The sequence below is a fragment of the Micrasema longulum genome, unplaced genomic scaffold (genome assembly GCF_059751315.1).
Source record: "Micrasema longulum isolate JH-2025_06_02 unplaced genomic scaffold, ASM5975131v1 h1tg001734l, whole genome shotgun sequence".
NCBI classification, from domain to species: Eukaryota; Metazoa; Arthropoda; class Insecta; order Trichoptera; family Brachycentridae; genus Micrasema; species Micrasema longulum.
In genome coordinates this window covers 236510-263676 of record NW_028278912.1, presented here as the reverse complement: position 1 = coordinate 263676, position 27167 = coordinate 236510, and the positions used below count along the sequence as shown (strand labels likewise).

General features: G+C 33.8%; 1 protein-coding gene across 13 annotated transcripts in view; it reads left to right on the top strand.

Annotated features, from left to right (window-relative positions):
• EndoA (SH3 domain containing GRB2 like, endophilin-A) overlaps positions 1 to 27167 on the top strand; it is a 151143-nt gene that overhangs the window by 20560 nt on the left and 103416 nt on the right. For 2 of the 13 annotated variants that reach the window (XM_088237520.1, XM_088237517.1), the window contains exons 1-2: positions 26281 to 26407; positions 26619 to 26770. The exons of 9 other annotated variants lie outside the window; for them this stretch is intronic. The gene's annotated coding sequence lies outside the window, so the exon portion shown is untranslated. Of the gene's footprint in view, positions 1 to 26280; positions 26408 to 26595; positions 26771 to 27167 lie in introns of those variants that run through there. 2 more of the 13 variants (XM_088237523.1, XM_088237514.1) reach the window with 2 other exon arrangements.

Here is a 27167-nt window from a genome sequence, read left to right as displayed (position 1 = left end):
AACATTATTTTGAGTTTGTCCAAATTTTTGTAGACAAGGACTGGATTCAACTCCCTGGGGAGCTGATAACATTAACATATTACAACAGAGATGAAGAACATTTCAGAAAACGTAATATAGAAGTCTTGGCATCTACAGGGCTTATGACCTGTCATTGGCTGGTTTAAGTGGCCACTTTACACACTGTGTAACATTCACCATTCTGCCCATATTTGAACATCTATATTCCTTCAATTCTTTCATCTGTTGATGTTTGTGAAGTTAAAGAGCTGAAACCTTTATTTATGCGGGTGAGATTCGTGTGATTGAATTATTTCACCTACATACTAGGCAACGCCTGAAAAATTTTTTTTTTCAATTTCTATAATTCTTCATGGACCAGGTGAATTTATCAACAATATTTTGAGTTTGTCCAAATTTTTGTAGACAAGGACTGGATTCAACTCCCTGGGGAGCTGATAACATTAACACCACCCAATGACAGGTCATAAGCCCTGTAGATGCCTAGACTTCTATATTACCTTTTCTGACATGTTCTTCATCTCTGTTGTAATATGTTCAACATTGTTATTTATAATCGGGTTGTGGTCCTGTGGTAGTGTCTCGGACTCACGGACCAAAGGTCCGTGGTTCGAATCTCACTCTACCCCAACTCGATTCCATTATCTAATAGTGAGTTATTTACAACTCGTTGAAAATGGCCCTCAAAATTAAATTTTTGGGTAAATCATAAAAACGCAAATATTTCTTTCTTTTTTTTTAAATAAAAAAATAATGAATAAATTATAGCCAAACATCTTCACTAACGAATAAGCCCTACAATTCTAAATATAATTACGGCATAACATATAAATTATCTTGGTATATTTGTTTTATCAATCTAATAAAATTATCTTAGAAAGACAATCGTTTTTAAACAATACTTATTTATTATGATTTATAAAGTTAATATTGTGAAATTTGTGGAGATATTATATGATATTTGAGCGCTTAAACTTGATCTACAAGAACCTTCTGTATTGTTCAAAAAACCTATTATTCCTTGACAATGGGTCGGGTTTTTCAACGAAATGAGTGATCGAAATAACTGTTCGGCTTAGAGTATTTTATCGTAAATAAAATTAATTGTTAATTCGTATGTAGTGCGAACTTCTATGAATAATTCTTTGTATAATAAATGTCAATATCGAGTCAGTAATTTTCCCATCAGAGCTTTTATATTATTTAAGCAATCAAACGTTTGTAACAAACTTTGACGTTGATCAGTGTTGATTTAGTGGTGCCGATTTAGTTGTGAATCGCCTTTAGGGGTAGGAGGTAGTGTAATAGTAATTGCCCTGTAAAGTGACCAAATTCGGAATTAGAAAAGGGATAAAATGTTTTTGCCGAGTGTCGATTATTAAGGCGTGATAAATGCTCGCTTTTTTGCTTCGTGCCTCGCTCGCTTGTCGAACGCTCGAAGTCTGCGGATGTCGATTGTTCGCTGGTAAAGGGGGTATCGCGACCTTAGCACGCAGGGTGGGGGCGGCGCTGTGGATCGAAACACAAGTACCAGGAGCGCATGTGCGGAGTGTTAGAACTCCTCTTGCTCTCCCACGCCTCTAGTCGTAACGTACAACCTTCCATGTGGCTTTTCCTCCCGCTCGTTCTATGCTCCTGGTAGCTTTCTACGTGCGCATTCGTTAGTTTCACGATTCTCATTACCACCCTTTTTTCAGCTAAGTTAACTCACTCTCAAATCTCCTGAAAATTAAGTTTATTTTTCTATCTCAATGTCACAGTCATAAAAAGATTTTTCTGTATTTTATTGTTGACCAGAGGGTTATAAATAAGTAATAAATTAATGCATGTCACATGTTTAAATTTATGTTGAAAATTTAAACTTATTTTTTTATAAATATTTTTCTCTATACTACTTTTATTTATGTTTGAAGTTATCAATGTCGTATTATTATTTGATTTGTATGTCTATAGTATCTTGGCATAAACAAAAAGAGGCAATGGTTTAAAAAGTATTAATGCTTCACCAGCTTTGAAAACGCAAAGCTGGAACCGATAGCAAAGTTTACGGCTTTTCCGATTCAATAGTTTGCCATTATTATCATTTTATGATCGTACGAAGAAAGTGCTCAGTGATGAACATTGCCGCAAATGTCATTACAAATACTTAAGTAGTTTATTGTCGACCATTAAAATTATTATTATTTTAGGGTTTCTCTTTGTTATAATTACACCTATTCAGTGGTTATAATATTTGACTAAGCGATAATTTTATTTATTATTTCAGAAATCAAGAAGGAGAGTGGAATTTTATACAATTAATATATTATATATTTTAAATAAGTAAAACATTTATTATTTAAATTTTTTTCTGAATAATAATTGAATATTACATGAACGGGTCTTTTATTTTTTTTTTCGTAAATATAACTGAAATTTATTTATACACACGACTTTAATTCCGTACCTCGAGATTTCGATTCCATTAACTTTATTTAAAGATCAGAACTACTGACCTTTCTTGTCCGTCTTGAAGGCGTTTTCGGACCTCGCATCAAGATAACATTACATTATTACATATTACATTAAAAGTATTTCTGAACAGTAATCTGCCAAACAAAAGTCCCGAATATATTATTTATGGTATCTATTTATAAATCAAATACAAAGAATATTTTTTGTAAAAAAAATCTGTAACTACAGCAAAAGATTTCTGTATCGATAACCATTTCCAAGATTTGTCTTGTATGTATTTTAAATAAAAATAAATGTTCAGTTAAATTCTATGCTAGTTACGTAAAATCATGAAATAATCTATTGATAGGGATTTTTTTACGCATGATAGAACTATGGTACTTGACTAGTAAATTATGAAATATTCCGTAGTAAACAAGGTTCGTAGGTTTTCACGGCCTTCAGAATACAGATAGTGTTTTTCTGGGTTATTATGCCGTGTTTGTGGGCTTTGTATTGCCGACGTTTCGGAGCACATTGCAGTGTCCATCTTCAGGGCTGAATGTATGAGTGTAGTTTTTAGTGTGTTTAATTGTGAGGAATTTGTACCGTGTCGCAGTCGGGCAATGTATGTGGTTAAGTGTGTGGAGTTTGTACCGTGGGCTTTGGAAGCACCGGGTACCATGAGGTTCGTAGTCGTAACCCATCATCCCTGTTTATGTTATTAGGATGCTTGTATATTTCTATGGCTTCCTTTATTAAACGGGCTTGATGATTTTTGGGCTTTCCAAGGACATTTGGCTCAAATGAGAAATTATGCCCTGTTTCTATGTAGTGCTCTGCAAGAGCTGATTTATCCGGGTACCCCAACTTGCATGCACTCTTGTGCTCTTTTATTCTTGTCATTATGTTTCTGGCAGTCTGCCCTATGTAGACTGTTTCACAGCTTTTGCAATTTAATTTATATACTCCATCTGTTTCAAGTGGGTCCCGATCTTTTACTGATTTTAGTAAGTTTCTTACTTTTGAGGTCGTACCGAACACTGTCCTTATGTCCCGTTTCTTAAGCGTTTTTGCAATTCTATCCGTGACATTTTTGACATAGGGAAGGAACGCTATTCTTTTATCCGTATTAGCATCATCCATCTTGGAAATATTCTTCCGAAACGTCGGCAATACAAAGCCCACAAACACGGCATAATAACCCAGAAAAACACTATCTGTATTCTGAAGGCCGTGAAAACCTACGAACCTTGATTACGAACCTCTATGGGGAGGAGATCTACTTTTCTACACGACGCCTGGAAAATCTCCGGAAGAAGAAAGTGAACTTGCTAACTAGTTTAGCATTTTTGCTGAGGTGTAGAGACCAGTGCATCATACCTACACACATTAAAATACATCGAAATATTCGCACACTCAAGTCCGAGAGAGTATTCCAAAGAGCAGAAGCAGCGCTACTCAGGGAAAGGATAAGCAATACCCGTTTCGAGTTAAACAAAAATCTCGAAAACCCTGTATGATCTGCATCTTCTCCTCGGTGCTACCTTGTCACCCCAACACTTCATGAAGATTGAAGACATAACCCATACCCAAGCTGAAAGAAGTAAACTAGCAGTAGAGAAGAAACAGAAAAAGAAATTCCAAGAAATGGAAAAGAGAAAGAAAGAAAAGACAATTCAACTGGATCCACAGAAAGTGGTGATGAATCTATCTAGCCAAACTCTGAGCAAAGATGCAATATCGGTACTCAGTAAAGGACTCAACTTTGCAGTTACGCCTAAGACCATCCCGGTTGAGGACATAATATGTGGAGTTGAGGCGGCACTAAGTAAGAAGATCCCTATTGCAGTTGCGGAAGAAATCCGACAAGATACTTGCCTGATATTAAGAAAAACTAAATTACCACCATCTAACATATCCAAACAGGAACGCATAGCCTTAAAAGAACTAAGGGACAATAAAGATATTTTAATTCTACCAGCCGACAAAGGAAACGCAACCGTGGTATTGGATCAAAAAACATATTCTGACAAGATGCGTGAGCTATTAAAAAGCAAGACATATGAAAAACTAAAGAAAAATCCCACCAATAAGATTGATAAAGGAATAAGGGAGTTAGTGAGGAAATCTAATATTCCTAAAGACTTACATTGGAAGATATTTACACAAGCTCCGAAAACTCCAGCACTATACGGACTACCAAAAATACACAAAGAAGGCACTCCTTTGAGGCCAATAGTAAGCACTATAGGTGCTCCTACATACAAACTCTCACAATACTTGGCAAGTCTCCTTCAAAAACACACGGGAAAAACCACTTCATTTGTCAGAGATTCTTCACATTTCGTGGATACAATAAAGGAGCTAAAAGTTGAGAAGGATGATATATTAGTCAGTTTTGACGTAGTGTCACTTTTCACGAATGTGCCCCTGAATGACGCAATGGTACTTATAAGAGAGATTTTTAGTGAAGACATGTGCGCTTTATTTGAGTACTGCTTAACGAATGGATACTTTTCTTTTGAAAATGAAATTTTTAAACAGTTAGAAGGAGTGGCTATGGGCAATCCTTTATCGCCGGTTCTAGCAAACTTTTTCATGGAGACATTTGAAGAAACGGCCTTGGACACAGCTCCATATGCACCCAAAGTATGGCTTCGATACGTAGATGACGTATTTGTCATTTGGAATCATGGTGCAGAAAGATTAACAGTGTTTTTAGACCACCTAAATAATCTCCACCCGGCAATACAGTTTACTATGGAAGTAGAGGAGGACAAAAGCCTATCTTTTCTAGACGTCAAATTAAGCAGAAAGGAAGATGGCAGACTGGGACATACGGTGTATAGAAAACCCACACATACAAACCGGTATCTCCATGCTACCTCACATCACCACCCATCTCAAAAATTAGGCATCATAAACACGCTGGCCAGAAGGGCAACACGTATTTGTGAAGAAAGTAACCTAGAAGAGGAATTGAATATACTGACAAAAGTATTAGAAAGTAATGGCTATGAAAAGAAGGATATAAAAAGAAGAATAATGTCGGTAACAAATCCAAAGAATATTTCCAAGATGGATGATGCTAATACGGATAAAAGAATAGCGTTCCTTCCCTATGTCAAAAATGTCACGGATAGAATTGCAAAAACGCTTAAGAAACGGGACATAAGGACAGTGTTCGGTACGACCTCAAAAGTAAGAAACTTACTAAAATCAGTAAAAGATCGGGACCCACTTGAAACAGATGGAGTATATAAATTAAATTGCAAAAGCTGTGAAACAGTCTACATAGGGCAGACTGCCAGAAACATAATGACAAGAATAAAAGAGCACAAGAGTGCATGCAAGTTGGGGTACCCGGATAAATCAGCTCTTGCAGAGCACTACATAGAAACAGGGCATAATTTCTCATTTGAGCCAAATGTCCTTGGAAAGCCCAAAAATCATCAAGCCCGTTTAATAAAGGAAGCCATAGAAATATACAAGCATCCTAATAACATAAACAGGGATGATGGGTTACGACTACGAACCTCATGGTACCCGGTGCTTCCAAAGCCCACGGTACAAACTCCACACACTTAACCACATACATTGCCCGACTGCGACACGGTACAAATTCCTCACAATTAAACACACTAAAAACTACACTCATACATTCAGCCCTGAAGATGGACACTGCAATGTGCTCCGAAACGTCGGCAATACAAAGCCCACAAACACGGCATAATAACCCAGAAAAACACTATCTGTATTCCGTAGTATTTTATTTTTTCATTTGAATTAAATCGCGTTTTTTTTACTTTCCGCTCAAAACGCCCAAAGAGCATTTTCAAAAAAAATACAAGTAAGAACAGGTAAACGTCGTTTTGCGCCAGTTCGATTTACGCCGATTTATTTTTTTTCAATTTAAAAAAAAAATATTTTTTTTACATATTTATTACAGCAATTTACAATTAATTATTTATACAACAAATTAATTAAGTAGAAAAAGTAAACATATAATTTTTTTATTTTTGCTGGTGGTTCATCTTAACCGCCTAACTAGGGATAGCTTCCCCGTTCTAAGGCAGTAAATTGTAATTTGGGATTCAAATGGCTCCCTCTATCTTTCATTTTTTTGTGCCACTTTCTACCAAACACCCTGTATAATCATCATTATCAATAGGTCTAAAGAATTATCATACCGTTTTAATCGTCACGTTATTTGCATTTACAAAATGTACCAGAAAATGGTTTTAATAAGCGCTTCTTATAGCTATGTACTCTTTTATGGATATTTAAAAATACCCATGACGTTTTTGTTAGTAACTTTTCATTTATGACTTAATGTATTTTACCGGTAAGCGTGGGCTAACGGTAATAAGATCGTTTTTAAATACTTATCTATTATTATCACAATTGTGTACAATAGGTGCAAATGTCTAGATCTGTGCATTATGTAAGGCTGCGATGTAAGCATTATTGACAAAATCAATAAAGGAGTTCTGTGTTTGTTAAGTCACGTAGAGCGAATGGACGGCGAGATAACGGCTTAACTTATTTACGATGCGTATGATCAAGGAAAACATGGCATGGCCAAATCTAACAAATATTTTAAGATGGCATGTCAAAAATCGGAATAATTGGCGCGTGTGCATAATCATGTATGAATGTAGATGAAGCGATGTCTGTATGCAAAGACCGAGATATGTAATCCTATCCTCTCGACCTACTTCTAAAAGGAAACGGCGTGATAGTTGGTCTGTCTGTTAGTTTATTAATTTCGCTCATTGATATAAAATAAGCGACATTAAATAAACTCAAAGGTGATGGTATTAATTGTTTTGAACGTCTTTCATGTTTGCTTTTCATACACCCCTAGGCTTATCTAATAAAGCTCATATCATTTTAATCCCTTGTATTAAATCTGTCCCTGGAGTTGACAGTTTACAGTACAGACAGCGTTTAAAAAAGATACCGTAACGTAACGTATATCGAAATACGCGAAGCTCTTACCGTGTTCCTTTTTACGATAAAGCTTTGTTTTATAAATTGGAAAATCCAGTGTGCGAGTTATATTCCCACGTGGAAAATAACGTACTTTAATTCTGTGAATTTATGCGGCACTTTGTAAAAATAATGTTCCTTACTCCACGCTTATCGTATTATGACATTGTTTCTGGTCTGATGTTTTTACTCGCGTGTAGTTGAATTCTTGTAATTTCGTAAGAAAGCTCAACGGGACGCTTGTTTGCTTGTCAGTAATATATTTTTTTGTTTGATGTCTGGTTAGGTTACGGATGACGTAATACTCCCTTAATCTCTCGTAAGCGTTCATATTTTGGGGAAAATTACACAAATATTTTGGCCGAAAGCTTCAAAGCATATTTCGACAGTGTAAGTATCTACGTATATTTTTTTTTCTAATAGCAAGAAATACATTTCGTTTTTTACATTTGCTTTGTATAAAAATTTTAAGCGTTTCATTTAATTTTATCAATTAAAAGTTAGTTAAAACTTATATTTAAATATAACATCTATAAAAACAACATTGTTTTAACTATACCTTGATAAAGAAGCTCGTGTTGTTTTTAATCGTATAAATAAAATATCTTTGTTTTTGTAACCACTTTTTATTCACACAACCGACTAGTTTAGCAACTACACGTTGCCCTCTTTAGGGTTATATAATAACTAAACATACATATGTAAAATTAACATTGAACAGATAAGTGGGTGTTGATAAGGATAGAGGAATGGGTAATTGTGTTTATGGTGGGGTAGGGAAAGGGGAGGTTCATTTTTCATCTTAAAATTTTGAAGATGGAATCGAAATATAACATTTTAATAAGAAAACTCATAAATGAAATAATTTGGAAATTTGAAATAAAAAAAGCCGTCGAATAAAATTTCAATATCATAATCAATCAGTTAAACTTAATTCAAAGCCCAATTTTCAATATTTTCTCTGTAAAGTCTAGCCCTACCTTAAACAAAATCAACCTCTCCCCCTACCCTACTCCTACCCCACCATAGACACAATTAGCCCCTCGTCTATTCTTATCTACACCCACTTATCTGTTCACTTTTACATACGTATGTTTAGTTATTATAGTAGGTTTGGGAAAAAGTAATTTAGTATTTTTTTCTTTATTTCAATGCTTTATAAAAAGTGTTACAATCATCCGATTTCGTTCTGTTCGATAACTTGTTGTCAACGAGAATCCAACTTCATAATTCCCCTCTCGTAGAAGCCCTTGTCGCAATTGGAAAAAAACTCGGACAACCAATTTCACAGGCCTCTATTGAGGCCAAATTTGTACACCCAAGCGCGTTGGCCATATACAGAAACTGGTGGTAGTCACTTGCTGTCAGGTCAGGACTATAGGGTGGATGCATAAGAACTTCCCATCCGAGCTCCCGGAGCCTTTGGCGCATTATCAAAGATGTGTACGGCCTGGCGTTATCCTGATGAAACACGATTCCTCTCTTATTCACCAATGTTGGCCGCTTCTTTTCGATCGCCAGCTTCAAACGGTTATGTTGTTCTCAGTAGAGGGCAGAATTTAGCGTTTGACCATAGGGGAGCAGCTCATAGTAAAGTATTCCTTGCCAATCCCACCAAACACACAGCAACACCTTCCTGGCCGTCAGTTTCTGGCTTGGCCACGGTCTGAAGCGCTTCGTTGGCTATTGACCACGATGTCTGTCGCTCGACATCGTTGTAAGTAACCCACTTTTCATCACCAGTCACCATCCGCTATAGGAAATAAAGAACTCACACGAGAGGAAGTATTATACATGGTCAATATAGTGCAGGCAATTGGTAAAATAAACCAAAGTAGGGAAGAAAATGCCGAACACTCCTCTAGTGGAACGGAAGGCCTGTTGACTACTGCCAACAGGCCGGCTTCTCCTGAAGAGTTTTAAGTGGTTTCCTCTCCACATGCGTAAATGCTGATAAGTTCCTGATTAGCCCACATTAGTATATCCCTCCTAATCCCAACAGTTTAGATAAATTTAAAGAAATTTTTTTGCATAAAAATCCACTTTTGAATTATAAACCTTGTATATTAAAAGCAAGGTAAATAATTTAGCAACTCCTATATATGAAAAAAAAAGAAAAAAGTCACCATCCGCTTCAGAAAATGGTAGATTTTTTTGCGATTCAGAAGCGATTTGCAGATGAAAATACGGTCTATGAGGTTTTTATGCGTCAGCTCGTGTGGCACCCAAACATCGAGTTTTTTTTTTTAATCCAGCCTTCTGAAAATGGTTCAAAACAGTTTTATGATCGATATTCAGCTCTTGGGCGATGCTACGACTGCTAACATGACAATCTATCTCGATATTTTCCATGATTTTATCGATATTTTCGACGACAGGCCTGCCAGAGCGCGGTGCGTCATTCACCTCCACTTCACCAGAACGAAATCGCTCGAAACACTGTTGTGCAGCACGAACCGAAAGAGTATCGGCCCCGTATATATCACCATTTTTTTGGTCGCTTTCGAAGCGTTTTTCCCTTTCAGGTAGTAAAATATGGCGAATTCCTTCTTTTGAGGCCTCCATACTCGACGCACGATAGTTCACGACTGAACCGACCAAGCGCAATATTGTCAAAGAAGCGTTTGTAGTATACACTCACACCTTTACAACGCCGTATAGTATGATCCGATGTGAGCAAAAATAAACGAGATATACGTAAAATAAAATTAATAAAACAACTTTGTTTTTAACCACTAATTTTCTAATATTTTTCATATATTTTATTATTTTATTTTATTATACACTTAGTTGAAAAAAATGGGTGTGAAATACGAAATAACTTCCTCGACCTGATATAACCCTGAAAGAGGTAGCGTGTAGTTGCCGAATCTAGTCGGTTGTGTGAATAAAAAGTGGTTCATAAAATTATTTTATTTGTACCTCTAAAATAAAACAATGAATCACAACGTTAGCGCCACAAATATCCAAAATAAGCTTGTGTTGCTGTGAAACCTGTCGGTAAAAAAAAAATAAAAAAAATAATAATAATAAAAAATAATAACAAAAAAAATAAAAAATAAAAAATAAACGAGTGGTTAAAAACAAAGTTGTTTTTTATTTTTTTTATTGTAATTAAAAACCACGAAGTTAGTGCTTCAAATATAAAAAAATATATTAAGTACTTTTTTGTTATATAATATCATTGAATTGCGATCGCTCAGGCGAATGGGTTGTAAAATTATGAACGATTGGTGCACAAATTTCGAAATCCGTGCACTGATCCGTGATCCGGAAGACTGAGATAAGCATAACCGACAAATTCAAGAAAGGAATTTTGCGTTGGCTTGGCCATGTAGACCGAATGAACGGTGAAAGAGCGCCTTAAGAAATTCACCACGCGAAAGTTGATGGATGCAGAAAACGAGGACGTTCGAGAATGACATAGCATCGCTAAATCCAACAAATACTTGAAGATGAACTTATCAAAAATTGGAATAATTAACGCGTGTGCATGAAAAAGAATGAATGCAGAGAAAGCGAGATTATGCCAATATGGAATGATATGGCGTTCTATTATCTTTGCCTATCCCCATGGGGAAATAGTTTGATGGTTTGTTTAATATCATTAGGCATGTAGTTGACACTCAAATCAGCCAGTGACATGTTACGATCTCCGTAAATGCCTCGTCGGTCTCGTAGTGTAATGGTCACCGCGTTTGCTTACCATGCGAGAGGTCTCGGGTTTGATTCCCGGTATGGTTGATATTAAATATTTATTGGAAAGGGTGTTTTCACACTAACATATTTCATAGTTCCTGGATTGGTACCTGAAAACTGATCATTTTACCTTCATGTAACAAAAAAATTTATCAATATACGCTGCTATTGCTGTACCAATGCAGTGCCCTTTGTACTATTAGGTGCGGAAAGGGAATGATCATCATGATGAAATGCCTAGACTTCCATATCCTCGTTACAATAAATTTCAATTTTGATAAATCTCTAGAGAGTGATTTTCAGCTTTGTCTACAAACATTTGGACATATTTGAAATATTGTTGATTATAAATCCGTTTACTTTGTAAAATGTTCACATACTCAAAGCTACCTTTATTTTGCATTCAAATAATTCATTAAAATAATACTCATAACAAAAACTACTAAAACATTTCATCGAAATAACTTATTCTTAATGTTATAATGCATAAATACAAGTGTATTTAATTATAATTAATGGTTTTTATATTGATTTTTTACCACATAGCTAAGTCAATCAAACCATTCGTCCATAGGTAAATTAAATTATCATTGAAATATGTTTACGGACAAATTAATTTCAAGAATGTTGATTGAATATTATAATTAATAATAATTATTGAATCGTAACCGACTAAACCTTTTAAGAAGCAATTTGCTTGGTAACAAACGTTGTTGTGCATATTAAATTGAAATTAATTCAATTACTTAAAGCAACCCAATTAATCTCTGCGAGTTCCTTCTAAAACAAAAGCTTAATTAAGCGCCTCGTAAAACGTCCTGTTCGATTTCAGGAATTGGGGAGAATTGAGACTGAAATTCAGGAAGCGAATCTATTTTGAATATTCTACATTCTTTTCCTGGAATTTTTCACCTTTCTGGAACCCATCTAAAATAGAAATCAGTACTATCAGGGCTCGCATTACAATGGACAGTTAACAGAGTTATTTTCAGTATTGTCTTTAAAGTAAAATCGAATTTCTGTACAAAAAATTAAGGATTCATCCAAAAGCATTTTGAAAACATGTTAATTTCCAGGTTGTCGACGAAAATACATAAAATTTTCACACAAAAATTCACATTTTCATTCAGAAACTTTGATTTTACTGTAAAATTAATTGAATATAACTCATTTAATAACTTCCTGTTTTAATCGCTGACGTAGTGATGCGCACGCTCAATCAATCGATTATTATTTTTTAGTCGATTATTAAGCTAATTCATAATTTTTTCATAAAAATTATTTTTTGACAATTCTTGATGGAATTCCATTGTAATGATGTAATATCTTATATTTATATATAAGTTATTAATTTAAAAAATACTTTGTACACTTCCACTTATTTATTTTGACCAATTAGCGCTTTCACCCTCTAATGGGCATCTTCAGACCCAGACTTAAATTAATAACTTATATGTAAATATAAGTTATTAAATTATTACTAATTCATCATCATAGTTTCTAACGCGGGACTGCATTGGTAGTACTCTTTCAGCGAATCTTGATCATTTGATACACAAAAGCAATATGATCAGTCTTTCGCTTAGATGCGTTTCAGAGACTATAAAATATTAAAGTGAAACTCATCCTTTTAAATAGGATATCGTTTTGTTCTTGCCGAGAATAGAACCTGGAACTTCAGACATTGTAGGGATAAGCTAGTCTAGTCAACCAATTATTCTTCTTTCTGTGCCTATCAGATCCCCCAGACGTTGGGGATCACCCTAGAGTAGGTATTCCGGTCATGTGCCAACAGGACCAGCGGCTCGACCCCACGCACTCCCGTCCAGTCGCGGATGTTTCTCAGCCAGGACATCTGTCGTCTTTCAACTCCACGTTTTCCCTCGATCTTCCGCATCATTATTATCTGTAGAAGCGCATATTTGCTTCCGCGCATGATATTTATTTATTTATTATTATACGAGTAACTAACGGTCGTAGCCAATTTGTACAAAATTAAAGTTAAATACAAAGTTATATAATATAAATAAAACATAGTTAATTGTTATTGTGAAACTCAGTAAAAGTAATGTATAGTAAAAAAAAAAAGATTTATAGTAAAAGAGTGAAGTATAGAAGAAAAGTAGTAAAAAAGATATGCATTTTAGGTTTGTATATCTTACATGGGCACACATTTTTAGGCACAGAAATACAGCAAAAATAAAAATAAATAGACATTTTTATGAGTATATTATACAAACATACTGAATCTCCGGTTCATCGGTTATTGTTGCAAAGTCATTATTACTTACTTCCGATGTACAGCCGAATGAGCATGAACCCATCTAGGTAGCAAGTATGACTGCTTGTATATATAATGTTTCAAGGGTCTCAAACTAATTATTTTATTTATTCTATCCTAAAATTAAAGAAAGTGCATATTAAAAATCAAATAAAAATGTTGCATATAAAAACTAAAAACAAATAGAAATATTATAAATATACATACACACATACATACATACATACATATACACATATATATGCATATATTCATAAATATCCACACACACACACACACACACATGCAAACATACATACACAGACATATATGTACCTAACATATCAAAGTAAGGGTGTACAAGATATTAAATATTATTCAAAATATTGCAACCATCGTCTTCGTATACTTGGGAAGCGACATGCTCCAGATATCGAGATGTTCTGCAAATTCATTACCGAGATTTTGCAGATATGCGAGTTTTCTCTGTTTTATCGAGGACAGTAGTTCTTTTTCGGCACTGGCTCATCTCAGCACCTCCACGTTGGTCACTTGATCTGTCCACGGGATTCTCAGCATTCTCCGGCGAAGCTACATAAAACCTCTAATCGGTTCATGAAGTTCACCTCGAGACAACCACTAGGTAGAAAAATCTCCTTACGATTTTCTTTTTTTACCCGAGAGTAGCCATCGAGTCAAGTTTATGTTTCTTGTTCTATTTCAAACCTGTCTTATTCTTGCTTCCTGAACATGGGGATATCGGGCTATTTTTTAAGACCTACTGGCCGTGTAAATCGACTAACAAAACTGCTGGTGAACTATTCAAATTGAAGAGGAGTATTTTTATCTAATATTTAAGAGCAACATTGTTTTTTATGCTTCAATGTCCAGAATATATATATTAGTCAATTCTTCCCACTACTAATTCTTTAGGAGAGATCTTCCTGATTAACCCTTATACTGCTAAACAACGATATATCGTTGTTGTTAATCCCTATCATAAAGTTCCAACTAGACTGATGCTGACGTCATAATCCCCAAAAGGGTAAATGAATTCGGGAACTGCTTGTTGCACTTAACCGTCAGTGGTATAAAACATTTTCAAAACATACAAATTACTTATTCGACGGGTTATCATTTAGTTTCGTACCTATTTCAGCCCCACGGAAAATTTAACACAAAAAATGTTTTCTTACGCGCGGTTAAAATTTGAGCATTAAATTGTACAGCAAAGTTTCTTGAAATGAATAAAAAATATTTAAATAAAAACAAACTATATTGAATGACGTCACTTGTTCATATGAATCAACCAATGATAAGAGGATTGTGGAAGATTTCCGGTTTGCTAATCGTCAATGGACCAATTAACAGAACTAACCGAGAAGAAGCGGAAGAGAACTTGCGACGTCACACGCGGGTTAGTGTCAGAAATACAAAAATTTATAAGATCGTAGCGCTACATAAAAATTAAAAAAGCTTTGACTAATAACAATTTTTTTTTAAACCACTAAACATCCTCATTATAAATTTACTTATGATGTTTAAATTCGCAGTGCTTTTAAGAAAAGAGAAACGACTAAACACAGGAAACTTCTAGCTAGTCGGGACCTGAAACAGTGAACTTTTTTACATTGCAAAAACAGTCAAATGAAAAATAAATAAATGTTAATAGTTAGTTTTTTAATCACTTATATGATATTTGAAGAAAATAATTGCATTCGGTGTTTTTCCCGCGATTAAACCCGATCCAATAATTAAGAAAATATTGATGTACTTCCGTAATGAATAACTAATTAAATACTTTACTTTTAATATAATAACTCTTATCTAGTGAGGTCCCTATATCACCGGAAAACCCCATAATTAAGAATATAAACAAATAATTAAAGAGCCATAAAACATAAAAATAATTTACCATGGAACCTAATGATTGTCAATTAGGACGTTTGAATATTAAAAAAATCATTTGTTCATTTATTATAATGGGTGCCCACAGCAATGGGAAATTCAAATGTTTTAGCTGTTCATTAGGTAGTAATTATTACTCTACTAACAAAACGTAATTATTACTATAAAAACTCTATTCTACAAACAAAACGTAAATGAGGTATATCAGCTCGATATTGATCCAAAAATACTTTAGAAAAAGCTTCTTCGATTTCGTGCTCTTCGTAAGAGTCATATTATAAATTATTATCACTATCACTTAAAAAATGATCGTAATTTACTAATTCACTTTCGGAATAGGTTTAGCTGCTAAGCCTCCGAGTTTCTCGGTGAGGTACTATTATTTCTTTATCACTTTCACTATCCGTTATCATTTTGAATTATATATTTTGTAAATTTATTCACAATAAAAAGGACGCTTTGCAGAGTAAAATTATTAGTAAGAGTAACAAAGTAAGATTCAAAATATATTTAAATGTAAAAAATATGTAATTTACCTAAGCTGTTTGTAATTTCGGCAACTGTTGTCTATCTCGCTCAATCCATTATGCGTGAACTAGCTATTAGTGAAACGGAATATTTTTCTTAGAAGAGATATCAATTTGTGAGACAGTTGTACAAAAACATTATTTTTTAAAATTAAAATTATATTATAACATCTACCAAGAAATAATATCACTTCTTAGTACATTTACCGGTTACTTTTAAGTTTCAATCTAAATAGCTCCCTACAAACATTTGGACATACTCAAAATATTGTTGATTAAAATAACTTGCATGAAAAATTTAAAGTATTTTTAGGCATTACCTAGGTGAAATAATTTATCCAGGTGAAACTCACCGACATCAATAAAGGTTTCAGCTCTTTTAGTTTGCAAAAGTCAACAGATGGAAGAGTTGAGGTAATGTAAAAATAGTCATGAATGTGGATGTGTAAACATACCCCTAAAATAGTGAATATTTTGCAGTGTGTAAAGTGGTCATTTAAACCAGCCAATGACAGATCATATGTCCTGTAAATACCTAGACTTCCATATTCCCTTGGCAAAAATGTTTTCCCTCTCTGTTGCAACTAATTTCAAGATATATTTTACACAATTTTTGTTTAGCATGCATTGATGGCAGTGATAGGTTTAATAATATATAACAGAGCACTTTGCCCCGCAATCAGCAAAAAACTATCATTATTATTTCGTTTCAATAATAACTATTCAAACAATGCAACTTGAGATTGCTGTACGAGATCAGTTTTGTTTGTTTTTATTTTCAATTAAGAAAGGGTTTACAACCGCTGTACGAAAATTGTCTATTTGCGGCACGAATTGTCTATCTTGCTCACTCCACTGGGCTTGAATTAGATATTTATGAAATGGAAGATTTTTCTTGGAATTGCTATTAATTTTTAAAGCAGTAGTGTGTTTGGAAAACAACGTATTCGATAAAATATTTTTTAAATGTATGAATAATAAGATTTCTGATTAGATTCTTGAAAAACTGCGTAGCAGCGTAAGGGTTAAAATAGATCTTTACGCTACTAACACCGTTTAGACTGTCGGAATATTGGCATAAGTCTGATATGAATCGGGACGTGGTCCCGAGCGGGGTTGCGGTTCACATATCAGTGGTTCGAAACCCACTCTATTCCAATTTGATTTCCATTTTCTAATGGTGAGTTATTTACATCTCTTTGAAAATGGCTCCGAAATAAAAAAAAACTGGGTTACATAAGAAAAGAAAATTTAAAAAATATATTCTTTGAATATACCAATATTTTATTGTCTTTGCTAAACGTATTAATGTTATGCTTTTGCTGTTTTTCGTAGATATTTTTCTTTATGTGAGTGCTGTTATTGGCTTATGGCTTAGGCCAATTTAAAAAGAGTTTTTTTTTTAAGGATTAACCCGCTAAGCCTCTATTTAGAGTCTTGTCAGAAAATCTTAATTGTATAGTATACTTTACGTCAGCGGGTAGGATAGAGGGGATATGAAAGGAGGTAATAAAAAATATAGTACAACGCCCAGATCAATTGAGAAAAAATCTTTCTTTGATTTTTATTTCTTGCAACTGGCGGGAATCGAACCCGCGACGCCAGTTTTACAGTTGGCCGTCTAACCAATTGCGCCACGGCGCCTGTCTAATTTATATATCATTTAGCATGTCAAATTGCTTGTAGGCAAAGCTGTATTTCACTCCCTAGAGAGTGTTTCTGAAGATTGGTATTTATTGCAACAGAGAGGGAAAATACCTTTGAGGAGAACAATATCTCGCCGAACTCGAAGCCTCGTGCATGTTAGATAAACGTTTTGACCACAAGACCACGAGTCAGACGAATCATGACATTATTCATTTTATTAGGAAAACAAACGGTATGTATCATAATGTAAATACCCTTGTGATCGTAACAATCCTCAAAGCACACATTGAAGACCTTTAGAAACACCCATAGAAACATTAAGGGTTAAATTAAATGAACGTAGTTATGCAGTAAGCAGCCAGTATACAATTTAAAAAATATATATATATCGGTGTTTGGTGGGTGCAGTAAGCTCAATTCTATGTTCTGCTAAAAACAACCAGGCTACTTTCATACAAAAAACTGTAATAATCATCTTCTGAAAATATTGTTGCTCACAAAAAACAGCATTTCTCAATTTGCAGAAAACATCCACAACACTAGAAACATCTTGCGGTATAGATGGGAAGATGGAAAGATTGATGCCTCCAGAAATCTTGTTCTCTTAAATAAATTGAAGCAGATAAATACAAAACGTATAGCAATAAAAAAAATGTATAGATACACAGTAAATAATACAATGTATAAAACAACTGTGTAATACGTATAACTATACTGTTTTTGTATAATTTCATAATTTTGTAATAGAACACTGTTATGTTTCAATGTATTTATGTTAATGTTTATTAAAGGCATTTGGGCCGTGTAAACTAATAAAAATAAAATAAATATATAAATAATGCCACCTCATACATTCAAAGTTTGAATGGGGTATCATTCAATATTAGATCTGCTATGCTATTCAGAACCGCTCTCGCGGCCGTAGAAAACACTTTTATCTCGTGATTTACTTACAAATTACGCGAGATAAAAGCTTTTTCTACGGCAGCGATAACGTTTGGAATATCACCCCTGGCTGTTTTCTTCAAAATGCACGTTTTTGATTGAGTGGTCAGTCAGACTTTAAAAATCGTTAAAACTGCATTATTTATCATTTGTCAAAGTAAAAAACATCCCAACTGTGATGTAGATTTAATTATTAACTCTTTTCACAATAGTGCTATTTCACTTTTCTATGACTAACAGCTTTCGTCATAACTGCGGTCAAATTTGAAATAGTATCCAAGCGACCGACATGTGTGTTCTGATGTGTATTTAAGGCCCAAAGCCAGCCACCCTTCAACCTTGTTTTCTGGCTACATTAAAGGGTGCGTGTATGTTAATCTCCTGTACATAAATATAATTTGACGGGGCAAATCGAAGGCCATAATACTTTGGTATTGACATTTTGTTACCAAACTTCGAAACAGGCCAACGTAAACGCTTGTAAAATATGTATTACGTGCATAAATATAAGTAAATATTTGTATATAACCACTTACCGGCTTTTCTATGTCCACCGGTTTCGAGACGTACCCGTCTCTTCGTCAGAACACTAATTACTGAAACATGTAAAATTATTCACTGTACACCTTTACAGCAGTAGTTGCACAGCAAAATAAAACCAGCGGGCTGATATGACGCATGTTATTTTAAGTCAACACAAACATGCTCTGATTATATATTTAAAAAATTAAAAAAACTTGTGGGAGCAATAATTTTCAAAATGGGGAAGGGAAAGAAAAAGTTTGAAATTACCAGGTATATAGGTGACCATTACAAACATCTTTCATTCTTCGAAAATTCTCCTTTTCTGTTGAAATATTATTTTATATCAATCAAAAATGTACTACGTAGCATAAATATACTTTTATTTATTTTTTTCTTACTGTTAAAATATTCATTTATTTATTTTAATGGTTAATCAGTAATTAATTATTTCTATTCCTAATATACAAATAGCATTTTGCTCGAAACGTGGAGATGCTTCTAGTCTCCCTGAGACTTTCTGGCAACTCATTGAACATTTTTAAAACCTTTAAAGTAAAGGTTTTTTTGAGTTACAGTCAGTCTCACCACAGGAAGCCTGAAATCACCTCCACCTCCCGTTCCATAACTGCGGAAATCCTTATTGTACTGTATACTTTTCATCATGTATCCAGGAAGCAGTCTGTTTTTTTAACTTAGCCGCCTTAATAAAAGCCAGATAACAGAATTTTCTTTTAAATATCCAAGATATTTAATTTCTCTAACATAAATTCAATCCTGGTATATGGACCACACCTCAATACCACTCGTATTGCCCTGTTCCGTAGATTATATTACTTACATCAAACGCATGCTGCTTTCATTTTATTTTATTGGATTCCGTTCATCATATTTTGTTTGCAGTTGATACTTGTCAAAGTAATATTGCATTCGGATGTTTGCTGCACGAAGTTTCTATAATGCTTCCAAAATCTCGAATGCACTTATATATATATATATATATATATATATATAGGAAAGTTCATGTTATATCGAGCTTCCCCCCCCCCCCCTTCATAACTTCCATTCCCACCTTGCTTCTGGAAATACTTTAAGGACAAATCGTTAAGGTAATATCACGCATTTTAATCAATTGACTTTTTTATTACGTTGAGAGAAGAAAACAAATATGTTCTTTTTAACAATAATTTGAGTGTGTTATCGTGAGTTAAATCAAGAGCCTGGTAAAAGAAGTGTAAAATCAGAAAATTGTTTTCAGACGTTGCCTAGTAGGTGAATTGGTTTAGCCAGATGAATCTCACCCACATGATAAAGGTTTCAGCTCTTTTACTTCACAAAAGTCAACAGACGGAGGAGTTGAGGAAATGTGGATATTCAAACATAGGCAGAATGGTGAATGTTACACAGTGTCTAAAGTGACCACTTAAACCAGTCAATGACAGCTCATTACTACTATTACTACTACCATCACGCCATTTCCCCGTAGGGGTAGGCAGAAAAAATGGACCGCCACACACGTCTATCCTGGCATATATTTCTAGCTTCTTTCACATTCACACATCTTGTCATACATGCTTTTCGGTTCTGTCTGCTTTTGACATGACCAGACATAAGGTTTTGGTTTATCTGATCATGCCACGGCTTCCTTGGTCGTCATCGTCTCACGTTACCGTTCATTTTCGTCATATTACTTGCTTTACCATTTTTTCGTCGTCCATTCGTTCTACGTGACCAAACCATCTCAGAGACCCTTTCTTAATCTTATCAATTATACTTGACTTATATTATTCACTATTAATTATACACACTTGAAATGTGTGACAAGAAGTGAATAACGGAAACTTTCAAACGACAGTGCGCCTACTTTAAAATCATAAAAAAGTATATGAACCCATTAAAATCGTTTAAGAATGTATTAGTTTTTGATGCGAATGTACCAAGATTTAACTATCTAGAATACTACCTCCCACGATAAATTACAACAGTGCTACCAAAAGTGAACTTATTGATAAATACTCGATAGATTTAAAATATTCTTTCCAATATGCTCGTACATACAAAATGATACGTCAATCCTCAAACCACTCTCATACACACGTTTGTCTAATAATAATGTAAAAAATTAATAAAATTGAGCGGGAATTTCATTCTCATTATAAAACGAAATAATACAGACTAAAATGGATAAAAAGTCGTTGGAACAATAAACTTCTTTCCCCCCTTCGGCAACTACACGTGGACCGAACCATCTTCTAGGAATTTAGCGAAAACATGTGTTTGCACATGTGTGATACTGCAACAGTGACTAGTGACCACCGAACATCTACGAAAGCCACCCTTCGGATATTTTTATCTGTTATGTCATCCATAGTGTTGAAGTGCTCTATCTGTTTAGTTTTTTATTGTTTACTTTTTAGCACGAACACCTTACAAATTTACTATTATTTATTTATTTATTTCATTTTATTTTATTTCATTTTATTTGGGATTTTTACAGCTATTACATAAACAAAATAATTAGAAAAATCTTAAAAATACTAAAGCCAATTAAAAAAATCCACTGTAAATATAATGACACATAATATATAAGAAAAGAAGTTTAGTAATTGTATTTGTGTGACGTTTGTATTCATGTGTATGTGAATGTGTGTATGCGTGAATGAATGAGGGAGAGGATACATGTGCGTGTGGGAATGAAAGAAGGAGAGGGTGCGTTTGTATGGGTGCGTAAGTATGAAAATAGTATATTTGCTTAAAACTTGTAAATTGTATTAAAAATGGTACAATAAAGAGCTTAGTAAAAAGTTAGAAACCTTTTTGTTAAAATTCAAATGACGAAATGATATAAATTGTTTTTTTTTTTTTTTTTTAAGTATGTTAAATTTCAAAACCGTATTCTGAAGAAAAAAAAAGCATTTTATTTTTTAAATTTAACTGATACACATCGAATGAATAATGTGGGACGAGTCCTATACAATACAGTAGGTAATCACAAAATGCAGTAAATACGAAATAATGACAACAATAAAATAAGGATTGACAATACGCGAACGTTGATTCAAAACGAACACACAAATGCATATTATATGCACCTACATAATATATAAATAAGAATAACATATAAGTTTAATAGAAATGATTCGGATTATAAAAATCAGGTGTCATAAACAGTTGGCCCGCAGTACGGGGATACATAATTATATTAAAAGATCTTCTCACTTTATGCTCAATTATGCTCAATGTTTGTTTTTGTAAATTTATTGATAATTTTTAGTTGCCAGAATTTCTCTCGTCCATGCACTTTGTAGCTGCCAGACGATTAGTAATCTAGCTTCAATAGGTAAATGTTATCAACTATCAAATATACACATTTAGTAAATGAGGTCTAGAATTCCAACCGTCCATGCGCTCAGTAGCTGCAAGACTTGTTGTTATCTAACTTCTATTTTTATAAATTTGTTTGTCATATATTTTTTTAAATATCACTAAATCTCTTAACTTTATTGTCAAATAAAAAAATTAAAAATGTAAATAGGGGCTAGATTTCTTATTGTCTATGCGCTCTGTAGCTGCAAGACGTGCTGTAATCTAGCTCCTGTATATCATAATTGGAGACGAGGAACAAGAATCCCAACCGTTCATGCGCTCTGTAGCTGCAAGACGTGGTGGGATATTTATTTATTGTACAGCGCCCTTGAGGTGATTTTCACAAAAACGGCGCTCTATAAATTATCCAAATATATATATATATTGACTCATATTTACACTTTCGCCTGAATGACAGGTCATAAGCCCTGTAAATGCCTAGACTCCCATATTCCCTCCTCAAAAATGCTTTCCCTCTATAGATAGGGCAATTTTGTTGCAATAGTGCAACAAATTTAAATTTTCCTTTTATGTTGCTTGTTGTTAATTTTGTCATAAATTCGTTCCACATGTCCAAACCCTCTTTTACTATCCCTTACGGCTATAGTTTTGAATATGAAAATTTTACTTAAGTAAAAAAAAAGTATTTACAACCAAAATATTATCCCAATATTTTGAGTTTGTCCAAATGTTTGTAGACGAAAGACTGAAAATATTGTCATAAAAAAAAAAGTGTTTTATTTAACCTATAATTTGAGAAAAATACCACAAAATATTTGTAATTTTTAACTCTTATTTTTCTTTATAAAAACAGCAATTTGAAATTTTGTTTTTTTAAATTTTATCTATCATCAACATGCGACAATAAAGATAAAGAACATTTTAGAGAAGGGAATACAGAAGTCTGGGCATCTAGTCTAGGCATCTGCTTGTGACCTATCATTAGCTAGTTTAAGAGGCGACTTTTCGCGCTGTGTAACATCTACCATTCTGCCTATATTTCAACACATGTAATCCTTCAATTCTTCCATCTGTTGATGTTTGTGAAGATGAAGATCTAGATGCTTAAACTTCCTTGTTCCCATTTTCTTAAATGTTCTTTGTCTCTCTTGTAGTACGTTAATATTAACAGCTCCCTAGGGAGTTAAATCCAATCCATGTCTACAAGAATTAGGACAAACCCAAAACATTGTTCATAATCTAATATCTTGAAATTACTGGAACGAATTTATACGAGTACCAATGTATCTAAGTTTAATATAAATTTTTAAAGGCGTAATCTGCCGGACGAAAGGTAATTATGATTTAGTTGTATAAAACTTTTAAGTTTATTTTTTATTCGACATACCTAAGATTTTTTTTTATCTAACGTTCATTTTTTTATTTATTTTTTATTGCGCGATTAAACGAACGGCGTTTTACAACGGCAAATGATTTCCTTTCTTTTTTTCAGACTTATGCCTTAATTATTGTATTTTAATCTCTGTAATCATAATTACTATAGAGCATGTACTTATTAATCGTGCCTTATGTTTTTACTTTTAATTTCATGCTTACAAATGTACACAATATCGATAGTCTAGATCAGCGTTTTCCAGTGCGCGGACCGCCAGTCCGCGGACCGGTATCGGTACATGAAGATTTTCTATCGGTCCGCAGAAATACGTAAACAAAACGTAAATTTTTATTTCTATGCCTGTTATAATACAATATCAAAAACCGATGTACAAAATACTACACAAAAAAAAAGTTTTTATACTTGCGATCCGCCATATTTTTCTACTATTTTCATCGGTCCGCAGGCTTTAAAAGGTTGAAAAACACAGGTCCAGAAGACAAACGTGCTAATTACGGAATCGGTAATTTTTCAGGAGAGCAGCTTTAAATTTGACGCGTAGCTTCTTTGGCTTTGTTTTCATGTCGCTTATTTGAGTATGCAACTACGATTTGGGTTCAGATAAAAAAAATAGTGTTCTAGCGAGTGCAAATTATACGACATGCTCATTTATTACATTTAAAATGGCCAAACATTTTTTTTGTACTTAGCACGTTTGTCATCTATACTATCGATATAATATATATATATTAGGTGGTCCTTAATTCAGTGTAAATAATATTTTAATCTTATTTTCTATTTATTTAAAAAAAGAATTACAGTATTTTTTTGGAATTTTTAAACATTATTTCAGGGGTTGTCAGAGTTTAAATGTTTTTGTTTAAATTAAAAAAATAGGAATATATAATTATGTCCTATTGTATTTTTTTTTAATAACCATGTGAAATATATTTGCAGTAATTAAAATGTTATATAATATAATTATATAAATACGAATAAAATAACAATATTATGGAGGATACTAAGCCGACCTAATTTAGTAACTTAACAACAATTCAATACCATTTACGATTTTGGTGTCAGTCTAATAAAATTTTATAGTTGAAATATCTTTAAAATCTTTGTTTTTTATATTAATTATAAATGTCTATGTTTTATTATTAATAAAAAAAGTATTAAAAAAAACCCGAAAGAGTTAGGTAGCGACACCGTAGATTTTAAATGTTCGTTTTTAAGGACTTCCCTAATATATAGATATATATGCATATGCATATAGACCTGTGCCGTCTATAAAATGAAATAAATTTTGATTTATATTTAAAGCACTGCTTTTATGATTTTTCTTGTTAAATAAAATGACTACATATTTAGTTTGTATAAAATCAACTAAGTTTTTTATTTGAAAAAAAGTATCATTACAATTTTGTCTGATTTGCATTCTCGTCTGATTTTGTCATTTATAATTCTGCTATACATTGATTTCCAACACATTCGTCCAAGAAATTGAATTTCAACCAATTTCTCAATTCGCGTGCACGCATACCGATTATTTCGACTTTTAACTTGTCCATCTTCAATCTGTCCAGTCCAATCTTATTCGATTTAGTCAGGCTGTGTCTTTTACGGTCTTCTGCATCCATCAACATTTGTGTTGTTAGTATTTTTAGCCATTCTTTCGCTATCTGTGTGCTCTTCTTGTCAAAACCAACGCAGCACCCCTTTTTTGGTTTTGACCATATTGCTTGGTTTTAGTTTTGCATATTTCCCTGAGGTCGACATTCGTGCTCCTAGCGTAGATTGTTTTATCACACATTCGCCTAAATATCACATTCCGACACTATTCAGTCTACTTTCATCATATTTATTTTTCAAATTTCTCTTTACTAATTAAGCTTAAATACTAGTCAATTCATCTCTTGAGAGATCATGATTTCTGATAATAAATCATTGGTCCGGAAGTCTAACAAACCTATTCTTACGGGTTGATAAATGCGGAGAAGTTTAAATCAATGGTGGTCGCGAACGGTGCAAATAATTTACTTTAAATCCAATAGAAAAGTGCGAAATATTTTTTTGAATTCTAGGACCTAATTGATGCATTTTATAAGAGTATGATGTACTTATTCCACGCAGTTGCCATGTTTCATTCACGGAAAAACGTATCCTTCAAGAGCGTTCGCTCTACCCCATTGAGAAAAGGGTAGGAAATGAAGTTTCAAATACAATTTTGCGAGATTTTTCCGGAAATATAAAAATTACTACGTTCCCGTGAAAAATTCTTCATTGTGCTATTCATGTGTCTGAACCATTCCTAATTGTGCGCTCTGCACACTGCGCATCCTTCACACACAGACATCCAGCATCAGTTTAACCGAAACTTTCAAATACTCCAATATAAAATACGTACCTTTACTCCCGGTTGAAAATTAACCGCCACTGAACAATCTTATCCCTCTTTGTAGTTCGCCGTCTGGTTAACCGTAACCGCCCGATAGCGGTTAGGAAAATTGTTCAGGTCTAACGGCGGTTTACGGTTATCTGAGTATTGAACAATTGTGGCTCAATGCCACCCACGCTCGTAGAGGTCCACTTCTAAATCGTAGCGCTGTCGTAGCATAGTCAGATATAGACGGACCGTTGGAGCTTACGGACGTCATTTACTTCGCCTTTCGAAAGCAAGGCTTAACAAAAGTGCACATTTCAGTAGCAATCTGAAAAATACAACCATTTAAATATTTCTTTTCAAACGTGAGTTGATCGGGTTCGAAACGTCACATAAACTTAATTTAATTTGATTATTATTTTTTCTCTGTGTTTGCTTCTACGACTTCTACGTGTGCGTGTGTGTGTTTTTATTGTTTTCCCTGCATTGTTCGGTTTCATAATCGGGCGGTTTTTCACAACGATGATAATTGTGTTCAATTATGTTATTGTAGGTTTGTTTCTGTGATTGTTTTAGGATATTAAATACGTCGGACATCATTGTCCTTTTGTGAGTTATCGGAACAAAGAGAACTGCTTTATAGTTACGTGCTAAGATCAACTTGTGCATACTGAAAGTGGACGATTTTCTTGTCGTTAATTGGATAACAGCACGTGAACGCTTCGCAGGTATTAAAGTACAAATTTTCTATTTATATTTTTTAGAGTTTCATTCATGTGCTTCTAGGAAAGTATGAACCTTTTCAATCCACGTGTCTTTTGAACTAAAACATTTGTACATTCCGTTGTCGATTAGAATTTTTTTCTTTACAATTCGCTGTTATTAAATTTATTGCAAAAGACACATTAAAAAAAAGTCATTGCGTTATGATTTACACAAATCTTTCTATTTCGTGGTATTTTTTAACGAGATTTAACTCACTATATTATAATAACTCACTATTGGAAAGTGGAAAACAAGCTGTGCTAGGGTGGAGTTTGAACCTCGGGCCTCTAATCTGTGAGTCCGTTACACTAGCCACGGGACCACAATCCGATTGTATTATGCGTTTTTTGTTTATTGGTA